The sequence below is a fragment of the Xenopus laevis genome, chromosome 9_10S (assembly GCF_017654675.1).
Source record: "Xenopus laevis strain J_2021 chromosome 9_10S, Xenopus_laevis_v10.1, whole genome shotgun sequence".
NCBI classification, from domain to species: domain Eukaryota; kingdom Metazoa; phylum Chordata; class Amphibia; order Anura; family Pipidae; genus Xenopus; species Xenopus laevis.
Genome location: NC_054388.1, coordinates 44,692,040 through 44,704,238, shown reverse-complemented (window position 1 = coordinate 44,704,238; position 12,199 = coordinate 44,692,040). Strand labels below are relative to the sequence as shown.

At 38.3% G+C, this 12,199-nt stretch overlaps 1 pseudogene; it reads left to right on the top strand.

Annotated features, from left to right (window-relative positions):
• The first annotated feature begins 8,125 nt into the window (after positions 1–8,125).
• On the top strand, positions 8,126–11,511 carry LOC108702225 (annotated as a pseudogene).
• The last annotated feature ends 688 nt before the right edge of the window (positions 11,512–12,199 follow it).

The window sequence follows — 12,199 nt, the reverse complement described above, 5'->3', positions numbered from 1 at the left end:
TTTGCCAGAGAACAGAGAGATGGTTTAAATAAAGACATCAGTATAGTGGGAGCCTCTATGATTGGGCAATCTCACATGCAGGCTCTAATGAAATACAGAAAAATGTCTGAACGGTGAATCTCTCAAACATAAGAAATGGTTTCTTTCTACAAGATAAGCCTAGACAAACTTCTACCAATTTCTAGAACGGGGATCCCAACCTTTTTTACCTATGAGTTACATTCAGATGTAAACGGTGTTGTGGAGCAACGCAAACATGAAAAATGCTTCTGGGTGGTGCAAAATAAGTGTTGTGATTGGCTATTTGGTAGTCCCTATGTGGACCGAAGGCGTACATCTCTGTTTGGCAGTACATATGATTTTTATGCAACCAAAACTTGCCTCCAAGCCAGGAATTAAAAAATAAGCACCTGATTTGAAGCCACTGGGATTGGTTGAAGAGAGGGCTGTTATAAAAGGGGGAAGCTGCTTACCCTTCTCCTCTTGTGATGTCAGTAGGGTTGCCACCTTTTGCTACATTTTTTACCGGCTGGTGGGGGGCGGGTACAAAAAGGGGTGGGTGTGATGTCAAAGGGTGCGGGGTTGTGCTGTAAAGGGGCGGGGCCGCGGCCCGACCAGGACAAAAACGGAGGAAAAAAAGCTAAGTTTACATTGGGGGCGGGCCGAGGGGTCTTTTTAAGGGTATTACAAATTTACCGGCAGCTACATTGCCGGTAAATTTGTAATACCGGCCCCGGCCTTGGCAGGTGTGTTACCGGCCGGGTGGCAACACTAGATGTCACGGGCACTTGGAGCACTGTTACACTTCAATTGTTACATTTATTGGTTAATAAAGTTTCAATGGATTGGTTTCCATATTGTTAAGAATGTGTTATATAACTAATATTATTATTGTCACAGCTGTGCTGGCATCGGTGGTAACCTGGGCTTGGTATAACATGAAAAGCACAGAGTTATCGTTTTTTTGGCAAATATTGTTTTAATAAAAGCTGTGGCCGATTCAATTTAAAGATAAGAAATGTATCAACTAAATGTATCAAATTAGAACAGTTTACAGTGACCCACTTCCATTTAACTGCTCTAGGCAGGTATGAAAAGGTTAAAAATGAAATGTTAAACTTCAAAATGAGAAAAAACGGTAAGAAATATTATAAGCAATTGAAAAAAGGCTTTATTTCTGGTGTACTATCTGATACAAGCTAAACGGAAAAAGTGTTTGGGGGGTGAACAGCCCCTTTAATATGACACTGTGAAATGTAAACAGGGAGACACTATTCTGTATTTCATGTCTGGCATGTATTTGTGTGTATTAATGATAACGACACAATTAAATATTTTCAGGACTGGTCTTCTCCAATGGAGCTCACTGGCAACAGCAAAGGAAATTTTCCCTGGCTACTCTGTGAAGCTTCGGAATGGGCAATCGCAGCATTGAGGAACGGGTAAAGGTGGCCATACACGGAGAGATCCGACTTGGTCTGTCGGCAGCTTTTATCGGCCCGTGTATGGCCACCTTTACTGAGGAGAGCAAATATCTGTTAGAATTCTTTCAGGAAAAGAAATGTGCTGCTACATTCATGGGATTGCAGGGCCACTATCCCTATTGCTTGTAAAGCCAGTTACATCACTGACATAATCTTGCCTCCATTCTACCGTAGTTATATTTCCTTCCCCGGAAAACTATTTTGACTTATACACACTATCCCCCAGTAATTGCTCCTTTGTTTGACACCATATCACAATGGAATTCATATAGACATTGAGCAACTATTCCCACACAAGAGATATATCTGAGCAGCACAACAGAGTTTCATTATTTAAAACCACTGCTCTATAGGGTTCTAGGCAGCTGTTGGCTGCTTCGTACCCGGGACAACCTTTGCCACATGTCACTGTGATGGGTGGCTTTAATTAATAACATCTTTTTAATTGTCCCTGATAGGACATAATTATTATAATTATTTACAGCATGATTACAATGACTGATATGCTGTTAGATTTATCAGACCTTGCCTCAGAAACCTTTAATAGAATGCATGCTTTGCCCTTTAAAAATTGGGTCGTAATTTAGAATGGAAGACAAAAATAGTTCAATTTGCATTATTCTATAAATGATGCCTATTCACAAATCCCTGCACATGGTCGCTAATGGCAGCATTCATTATTAATGAGAATCTGACCCTATTTCTCTCTCCCTGGCGCGTGATTTAGAATGAGATTTTATTCTAAAACCAATAGAGATGCGTTGTTATTCCATCACGGAATAACGTCAAGGATCACGTTAAATCACATCACGTCAAGGATCTATCAAAAACCCATTACCAAAAAAGCCATGACATTGAATAATGAAACATGAATAATTCTTAATTTCAGACTGATTTGGGTTTTTCTTTCTAAGACATTCCCTGGGACGTGACAATAAGTAAGCGACAGAAATCCATATTGATGGCAAAACTATCCTGTTGAGCTTTTTAAAGTTCATGTTTTTAGTAACATTAAGGTGTGGTGATCTACAGTATATCCATGCCATAATTGTGCTATGTAAGCAAAGTGTTCATGGCTGATAGATAAATCACTGCACATTAAGTGGTAGATACCATTTAATCCAGGCCCTAGGATAACAGCGGCTGTCTCTAATGTCATCTGCTCTATTGTGTTCGTCGACCGGTTTGATACAGAAGATGAGACCTTTCAGACCTTACTCAGGATGGTTAATGAGAACATTACTTTCTTGGGCAAAAGTGGGTTCCAGGTAAGTTGTAAAATAATATTTTCTCAAGCAAACTTACAGGCAATGGTAGAGGTTTCATTGTAACTGCTTAGTTACGTAGAAGAGCAATTAAAACTTGCCAATGTGAGCTGACTATTATGGCTCAACTACATATTTGCTATAAAGGCTTGGCTACGTGTGCTGGCTTCAAGGACACCTTTAAAGACTCCGCTATACAGGCTAGTTATTATGGCTTGGCTACACCGGCTAGCTTTTATAGCTCAGTACAAGCTAGTTATAAAGGATTGGCTATGTGTGATGGCTTCAACTAAAGAGGATACTTATAATGGCTGAGCTACACAGGCTAGCTGCTATTGCTCAGTACAGGTTAGCGCTATAGTCTTGGCTACTTAAAGGAGAACTAAACCCTAAAAATGAATGCGGCTATAAATGCTATATGTTATATACTGAACTTATTGCACCATCCTAAAGTTTTAGCTTCTCAATAGCAGCAATGATCCAGGACTTCAAACTTGTCACAGGCGGGTCACCATCTTGGAAAACGTCTGCAACACTCACATGCTCAGTGGGCTCTGAGCAGTTTTTGCCAGACCAAAGAGAGATGGGTTAAAAAAGACATATCAGCATAGCTGCCATGATTGCTCTGACGAGGCAATCTCAAATAGGAAACTTTAGACAGTCTCTAACTGCGCTTCAGGGAGATGGTCGTTCTTTTGAATGGCAGAGAAGCAACGTGCCATAAACGATCGTATCGTTAAACAATTATCTGACGATTATTTTACCATACGATATGCCATCCACATAGAACGATTGTTTGAACAGATACAACCGTTGTTCAACAAACAAGGAGTGGTGCTAGCATTGTGTCACTGTCGATCGTTCGTACACCATCAACTATCCAATATTATCGGAACGTTCAGAAATCGGTCGTTTGGAAGTAAAAAATCTGCCCGTGTATGGCCACCTTAACCGTAGCTAATCTCTATGCCAGACAACCCCCGCACCTTCCTTTCCAGCCCTGCAGAACTCAGGTTGCTCTGTTTGTTTCCCTGTAGAGCAGCCCGCGACTGTGTAGAGATCATACCTCCCAACTGTCCCATTTTTAGAGGGACAGTCCCTCGTTTGTACTGGAAAGTCCTGTTTTTCTCTGCACTGAACAGGCAGAAAAAGAAACATTGCTTATAACTTAATTGGCTTTTGGCAGAGAGCCCAGAACAGCCACAGGAGAAGATAATATACTTTTTTTTTTTCACAAATGTTTTTATTTGTTTTCAATATGCACAAAGAGATTTTACAGTAAACAAAAAGAAAAAGGAAATAAAGATAAGGTAAACAAACTATGTCAAGTACAGATTCAAATATAAGACACTAGAATAGTTTCAAGCGAACACAGAAAAAGAAAATCAGGTAGGCATACCCCTAATTGTAAATAGAGAAAGTTACTCACAATTTTACTGTCTGCAGACAATGGATAATATACTTTTGTAACAATTTGAGATAAGCAAATGAGTAATTTTAACAATATAACATAACAGGTCCCTTGGAAAAAGTTAGACTCACAGCTTAAAGGGCAATTCACCTTCATTAGCAAAACTGTAATAACGGAAAAACCCAGAAACATGTTCAAACTTTAATAAGCTGCCAAATTTTGCAAAAAGAAAATGGTAATTAGGGGGTGTGGCCACAAAAATGTGCGTGGTCAAAAAAGAATTTCACCGCACAAGGCGCGACAATTTTTTTGTCCCTCTTTTTATTTCCTAAATGTTGGGAGGTATGAGAGTTATGTATCTGCAGCAATCCGAGCTAGCCAAGCGAAGGGGGAATTACACTTTATACAATTGGGCAGTATATTGGGGATACTTTTCTTTTTCAGTAAAGAAAGTAAAAATGGGATTTTATTTTTGCCTTTACATCCCCTTTAATGTATCCCCTGACCCCCTGCAATTTCATATAAAGTTTAGACTAGCTCAATTCTCCACCCACTTCCTTGCCTACAATATGCAGAAAAAGCTTCTAAAGAAAGCTGCATTTGCATCTCCAACCACCCCAAATAATAGACTAAATTTGGCAGACTGCCTCTTTTACAATAAGACTAGTTGAAGGCGAATTCCACCCAAAAATTTAAATGACCATTTTTTAAATGTATTTGTTTAAATTCCTTTTTAATTTTTTTCTGAATGATCTTTAGGCTCAACAGCTTTCTGTGCAAGTCAGAAAGCAAGTAACACCAGGGCTATACAGGCAGGTTGCACACTCTTTGAAAAACAGCTGCTAAGCTGAATACATGGTGTTAGCTGTATAGAAATTGTCTAAAACAGCTACAATCACGAAAATATGAGAAATGGATGTAACTGTAGTGTTCAAATGACCACTGTGAGTGATGTAATTAGTCAATTACTGTTTTGGGTTTAGATCTCCTTTATTGTGAGCTAGTTAATTGTGTGGATTTTCTGATGATAAATATTTATTTCTGCAGATGTACAACACATACCCTGGCATCCTGAAATACCTTCCTGGAGAGCACCAAGATTTTCCAGAATGTTTCAATGCTACAGACATTCCTCCGAGGACTTATAGACAATCACACTCTCAGCCAGGACTCTTACTGCCTCTGGGACTTTGTGGATAGTTTTTTTTTAACAAAATAGATGAGGTCAGGTGCAATCTGCTTATTAAAGTTTATGTTATTCTTAAACATAATAGAAAGATAGCAGAGACCATATAGGGCAACTTATTCCCATTGTAAGAATATGCTATGCCCTGCTAACATAGTAAATCAAACTGCTGAATGACCATAATACAGACATTTTGAGCATTCTTTCCATTGGTTATAGGAGAATGACAGTTATAACAAAATTATGCAACAGATATATATGTCATAATAATGTACTACAAACTGCAAAACTGCAAAGTGTATCTTATAATCACTACTGGAAAAGAAAGATTTGTGAAAGATTATATACCCACCTCACTGAATTGTATTATACTTATAATTTAGAGTGGGGGGGGGTACATTATTTATTATAATACATGAGTGACACTCAGTGACTTCTAATGTCCTTAAAATTTACAGTAGGGGTACATTATCCTTTCTAATATATGAGTGATACTCAGAGTTCCCTGAATAACTCAGCCAGCAGTCTTTTTATGGTCACATAACCCCTCAGTGACTTCTAATATCCTTATTATTTACAGCAGGGGGTAAATTATCTCTTATAATACATGAGTGATACTCAGAGTTCCCTGTAAAGCTCAGCCTGCAGCCTTGTGCCTTTATATGGTCACAGAACCCCTCAGTGACTTCTAATATCCTTATAATTTACAGTAGGGGGTATATTATCGCTTATAATACATGAGTGATACTCAGATGTCCCAGTATAACTCAGCCCAGCCTGCAGCCTTATGTCTTGTGCCTTTATATGGTCACAGAACCCCTCACTGACTTCTAATATCCTTATTATTTACAGCAGGGGTACATTATCTCTTATAATACATGAGTGATACTCAGATGCCCCTGTATAACTCAGCCTGCAGTCCTATGCCTTTATATGGTCACAGAACTCCTCAGTGTCTTCTAATATCCTTATAATTTACAGTGGGGATACATTATCCCTTATAATACATGAGTGATACTCAGATTTCCCTGTATAACTCAGCCTGCAGCCTTGTGCCTTTACATGGTCACAGAACCTGGTGTTGCTGTACTCATTCATAAATCTATCTGGTGCTCTTATGGAATACTCATTCATAATTGTGTCTGGTGCTACTGTGTAGTCCTAAATTTGTCCAGTGCTACTAAAAACTCCTCATTCATAAATGTGTGTCTTGCTACTGTAAAGAACACATTCACAAGTCTCTCAGCTGTTAATATAAAGCACTCTCATAAATCTGTCTAACCTTACTAAATATAACACAATGATATTCACTGATAAATCTCCTGAGTTTCTAAAAATAATCAACTCATAAATCATGTTCAGTGCTGTAAAGCCTGTGAATTCCCAAAGAAGCTAGTGCATATTCTTTTGTTGTACTTTTCAACTAAAAATACAGGTTGGAAATCTAGCCTTTTTATCTTAGCTCTTTTGGCACAGATAGTAACAAAGGAGATTGACCTGTGGTGAATAAAGCATCAGCATATTATACAGCCCCTCAAATATTTATATATAGTGATCATATCCCTCTTAAACGCTTTTTCTCCGGTGTAACCAATCCCTGTAATCTCTGTAATTTCTCTTTTTCATTACTTCCCCAATATATATATATATATTTATATTGCATATACAGTATAATGGCCATATTCCCCTTTACTGCATCTTCTCCAGTAACAAATCCTAATTTGGCCAGCTTCTCCTCATAACTGAGCCCTTCACTCCCTTTATTGTTTTAGTTGCTCTCCTCTGTACTTTTTTAATTTTTGTTGATATCCCTTTTAAAGGGCACCAGTTGTCGGAAAATATTTTTCCTAACCCAAGGTGCAGGCTAATAATGTTTGGGGGTAATGTCTCCCACGATCTGTCCGACTTTCTCCCAACCTTTCTGCTTTCAAAAAATCTCTGAAAACGCACTTCTTTCGAGAAGCCTACCCTCACTCTGCTTAACTACCAAACGCAACACCACATACAATACCACATTTCTCACTAACTTAATTCGATCTTGCCCACTCCCACACCTTGTGTATTACTCCCTTCCCTTTAGACTGTATGCCTATGCATAGGGCCTTCCTCACCTCTTTGTACCTGTATTGATTGTGATGTTTGTTACTCCATATATTCTATGTATGTAATTCATGTGATGTAGTTGTATAATCACAGTTACTTTACAGTGCTACGCAATATGTTGGCGCTATATAAATACATGTTAATAATAATGTTAATAATAATAACAGTAGGTGTTTAAAAAAACTTAGCCAGCACTTTTGGTTGGGGAAAATATTTTCTGCCAACAGGTGCCCTTTAAATACTGGACAATAAAAGTGCATAGCATATTCTAGATGGGGTCTTATTAGTACTTTGTAAATGGAACAATACCTTGTCGATCCTTCTGACGACAGCTAAGTTTATTACCCACAACTACCCCCTGCTTCTTCTCCATCAAAGATGTAACTACATAGTCATATTAAAGTTTTAAGTAGCTGCATATTTTTAGACCACAAATGCATAATGTAAATGTTAACAACTTTGAATTAACTTTAGGAAGCAAGTAACCCAGATTCACATTTTACCATGGAAAGCCTGACCTACACAACATTTAATCTCTTCATTGCAGGGACAGAAACAACTTCTTCTACAATCTGCTGGGCTTTCAGGTTCAAGTAAGGAAATTCAGAATGGTTTCCGCTGGACATAATTATACATGAATATGGCCCTTAAGCTTCATTTTGGGTTATATGTTAATATGACTTTGTCAATTACAGAGAAAGTCCAGAATGAGATTGACAATGTTCTGGGATTTGACAAACAGGTCAGTTTGTATAAAGACATTATCTCCTGCCTGCCTGTCCATCTATCAAAGCGCATTCTAGGTATAGTTTTACTTTTTACCTACAACATCTGTGGCCCACAAAAGAAATGCTTGATTTATATGTGTGTGTGTATAGTGCCTGACAAATTAAAGCCTGAAATAATCTCTGTGCAATGCTTAACTGTAGGTATTTCATGGCCCCACAGGATTTCTAAATAAGAAAATGTTTGTATCCCAGCAATGGTGTTACCTGACCAAAGAAACCATGCAGGACATTAAATTCTAAGAAAAAACAATTATGCATAAATTAATATACCACATAGGTTGTAAAAAAATTATATATTCCTTTGTAGGGAGGTGCTGTGTGTTATGTTTTGGGTAGCCGAAGATGAGTAGAGTATAACAGTGCTTTATTAGCAGATTCATCCAGCCATTACACAACAGTAACTTTCACTTTTTAAGCTGTCCAGGAAGAATGTACAGTATGTCTGAACACAGTGACATCTACAGGCCATTTGTATAAACACCACACTGTGCATGGAGTTTCTTTACCTCAGAGTCATCACGGGGTGTGCTGATGGCAAAATGTGGTAGTTTAATTTCCTAAACGGAGACTGCCTAACAGTGATGAGGGCCAACAGCTGAGCAGATCCAGTGATGTCATTATGTATAAGAGATAATAGGAAAGATGCAATAGTGCATTGTGGGATATTTTTAATGATGATGCAGGGTTGAATTCAGCCCATGAAACTAAAAGCCATATCAGTGCCATATATTTGCTAAACCACTCTGTGAAGCCTCAAAGAAATGTGCTTGAGGCTGCGTGACATTAAGGGGCAGATTTATTAAGGGTTGAATTAAAAATTTGAATTCTTTTTTTATGGTCAAAACTCTCAAATTCGAATTGTGCATTATCCAAACTTGAGTAAAATATTATTTCGAATTTTGAGATTCGAATTCGACTATTCGCCACCTAAAACCTGGCCAGTTCACATATAAGCCAATGGGAGAGGTCCAGTGACAATTTTTAAGCTGTTAGTAGCCTTCCTGACATTCAAGTTTTTTCCAGAGAAAAAAACGCATTTCGATTCGATTTTTCAGGTCGGGAATATTCGTCCAAGTTTTAGATATTCAATTTTTTTAATAAATAACCCCCCAGTTGAATTCCAAGTATATTCAAATTAATAGAGTTTAAAAAACTCACATGAATTCGAAATTCAACCTTTAATAAATTCAGTATTCACTGATCACATTTCTTGTTGAAGTCTCAGATGGGTCAGCAGTTGGGGGGGAGTATGCAAGTAGACTAGTCTGAGAGCACTGCTCTTAGTGTCCCTTTCTGTCTGGACAGCTTGTTAGACTTTAAACTACTCAAGTAAATCCTTTGACATGCTGTTATTCAATGTTTAAATAAAAAATAAGAACAGTGACATATTATTCAGGGTAAAAGTAGGATAATAAATTATGCCATAACCCACAAAATTGTATTTTTGCTATTGTGTTGTATAAATGGAGTCTTAGGGGGCATATGATCCAAAATAAATCAAAACTGATTTTACATGTTAACTTCATGCTTAACTAACAAAAGAAGGATGTAAGGCAGACCTTTTGGTTCTTTGCTTTTTTCAGAATGGTGATCAATACAACAGCCAGTATCATGCTTTTCCAGTTTTGGATTACTCGCAGGCATCTGAACAAGTGGATGTTTTGAAAGAAAGAGACAAGTTTAAGTCAGCTCCTATGAGGATTCAGCCATTTAGCTATGTGCGGGCACAGAGAATTAAGCGGGTGGGATCTAGTAATATAAAGATGTACCAGCAGGAAGAAGAAGAAAATAGGGAGGCAACCAGCAGGCTGTCCCGCCATGCCAAGAGCCTCTCAGCAAAGAGTATGAAAAGGGCTCAAAGTAATTATTATTATGACTACTTCAACATCGGTGAATAACTAAGTACCTGCACACTGTTATCACTAATTATCCATCTTTTCACTTTAAAGATCTGCACCTAGAATCTCTGAAGTCTGTAACTTGGCCATAATTACCGAATTTCCGGAGAAGCTTTGCCTACATCGATCTACAGCCCGAGTTTTATAAGAGGTCTCCTTCAGTCAGCAGGCCCCGAACGGCTCCAAGAATCCCAGAAGCAATCAGCAGGCAGAGCTCAGTAACAGGATTAAAAACAAAGGATGATTCTGGTAAAACATGACGAATCTTTACTTCTTTATAGAACCAGATTCATGGCTACTGCCCCAGGCTATGACTTTGCATATCACTCCATGTATGGGTGGCATTAGTTTAGATGTTCTAGGGTAATAAAGATAAAGATGACAATTTATAGCAGATACATTTAAAGTTTTAAAAATAAGAAAGTTTAAAAATATATGAAAATATGGCCATTTATAATTGTTGGGAACAGCTGACTCACACAGAGAGGATCAAGATATAAACATCAGATTAAATAAATTTTACATTTTGTAACTTATTCTCCTGTTTTTTTATTTGTGTAGATGCAGAATCAGGTTATGGTTCTCCTGGGCGCAAGTCTGCCCTCTCTGTAAGTGAGAATGCAACTTTGGAGCGCATTAAAAAATGCGGACCTCACTCTACAATGAACCCTAATCAAATACTTCTTAAAGTCAGCACCTTGCACAATATGCAGAGGTCGGACCAGCTTGCATCAAACTGTGAGCACAATGCAAGGATAAGGGGATGCTTGGGGTCCCCAAATGTCCCCACAGGAGCCCCAAATAAGAGTCTCATATTCCCAAATAAAGGAAAGGAAGAAAGACATTGCAATCACTCTTTTGGAACAGATAAAATCCTCTGAATTTTCCTCAGAGATAAAAACCACAGTCACACCATTTGAGATGAGAATATTGAACCTCAAACTGAAGGAATCCCTACATGGTTCAAAGACCCAATCATCTATACCTCCTCCAATTTTAGTACATCCACAAACCAGCCATCGATACACAAAAAGAAGAAATGCATTGCTGTACACCTGAGGACAGTTTCTGCAGTGGACGGCAGTGTAAAGCAGATTGGAATGTACACAAGCTGTGAGTCCATACAGCCTGTGAAAATGATCATGGGGCAAAGTAAGAGACAGCCACAGAGAAAGAAAAATCCAGAGAAAGCTGTCATTGTAACTACAGAGAAAAAAGTGGCCCAGTACCAGACAGTAGAAATGCACATGCAGGAAAATAATGAACAGGAGAGCTGAAAAGCGTGGCTCATGAAAATCAAAGGGAAAAATATTGATGATTTTACCAAAGAAGGGAAAATTGCTGCTCCAGAGCTTGAACCCAATGTTTTTCTTTGATTAAAAGCATTATTAAATCTTTTTATTATTATAATCGCAATGTGTGTGGATAATAGGGAGTGGGGATAGTACTGTACTGCAGAAATGGCTTGATAATCCTGACACTTCCAACCTTGCGGTATTGCTTAATTCCTGACCAAATTAACCTATCTTTTCTGAAGAATTTTGGGTGAAGTGTTCTGCATATACTGCCAGTGGGGGCTGCACTACTCTGATAGAAAGGAAGCACTGCCATTTCAACTCAGCAATATCTCCTGGCTGGTGGACAAGAATAAGCACCATCCATGGCAAAATGCACTGCAAAATATAGAGCTGTAATGTTCCTCTAGTCAGGTTCAGTAACATCATTTGCTGTTTGCTTACAATACATTTACTTATATTCTACATTTAAATAATTGAACTGTTAGGCACACTCTGACACACGTAACTGTACATTTCCAACTAAATTAAGCTGGCCATACATGGATGGATAAAAGCTGCTGATGTGGCCCTTCCAGAATGAAAAAGCTTATTGCCCTGTGTAATGACCACTTGGGACTGCCTGGCGAGCCAATATTGGTAAGATTTCAAAATTCCATCAGTGATGACCTATTTGGATAGATGATGCAGTCCTCACCTGACAAGTACCTGTACCTCCCCATTTAGACCTACACACATGTGTCCAAATTGGGTAGAGATTTTCTTATTT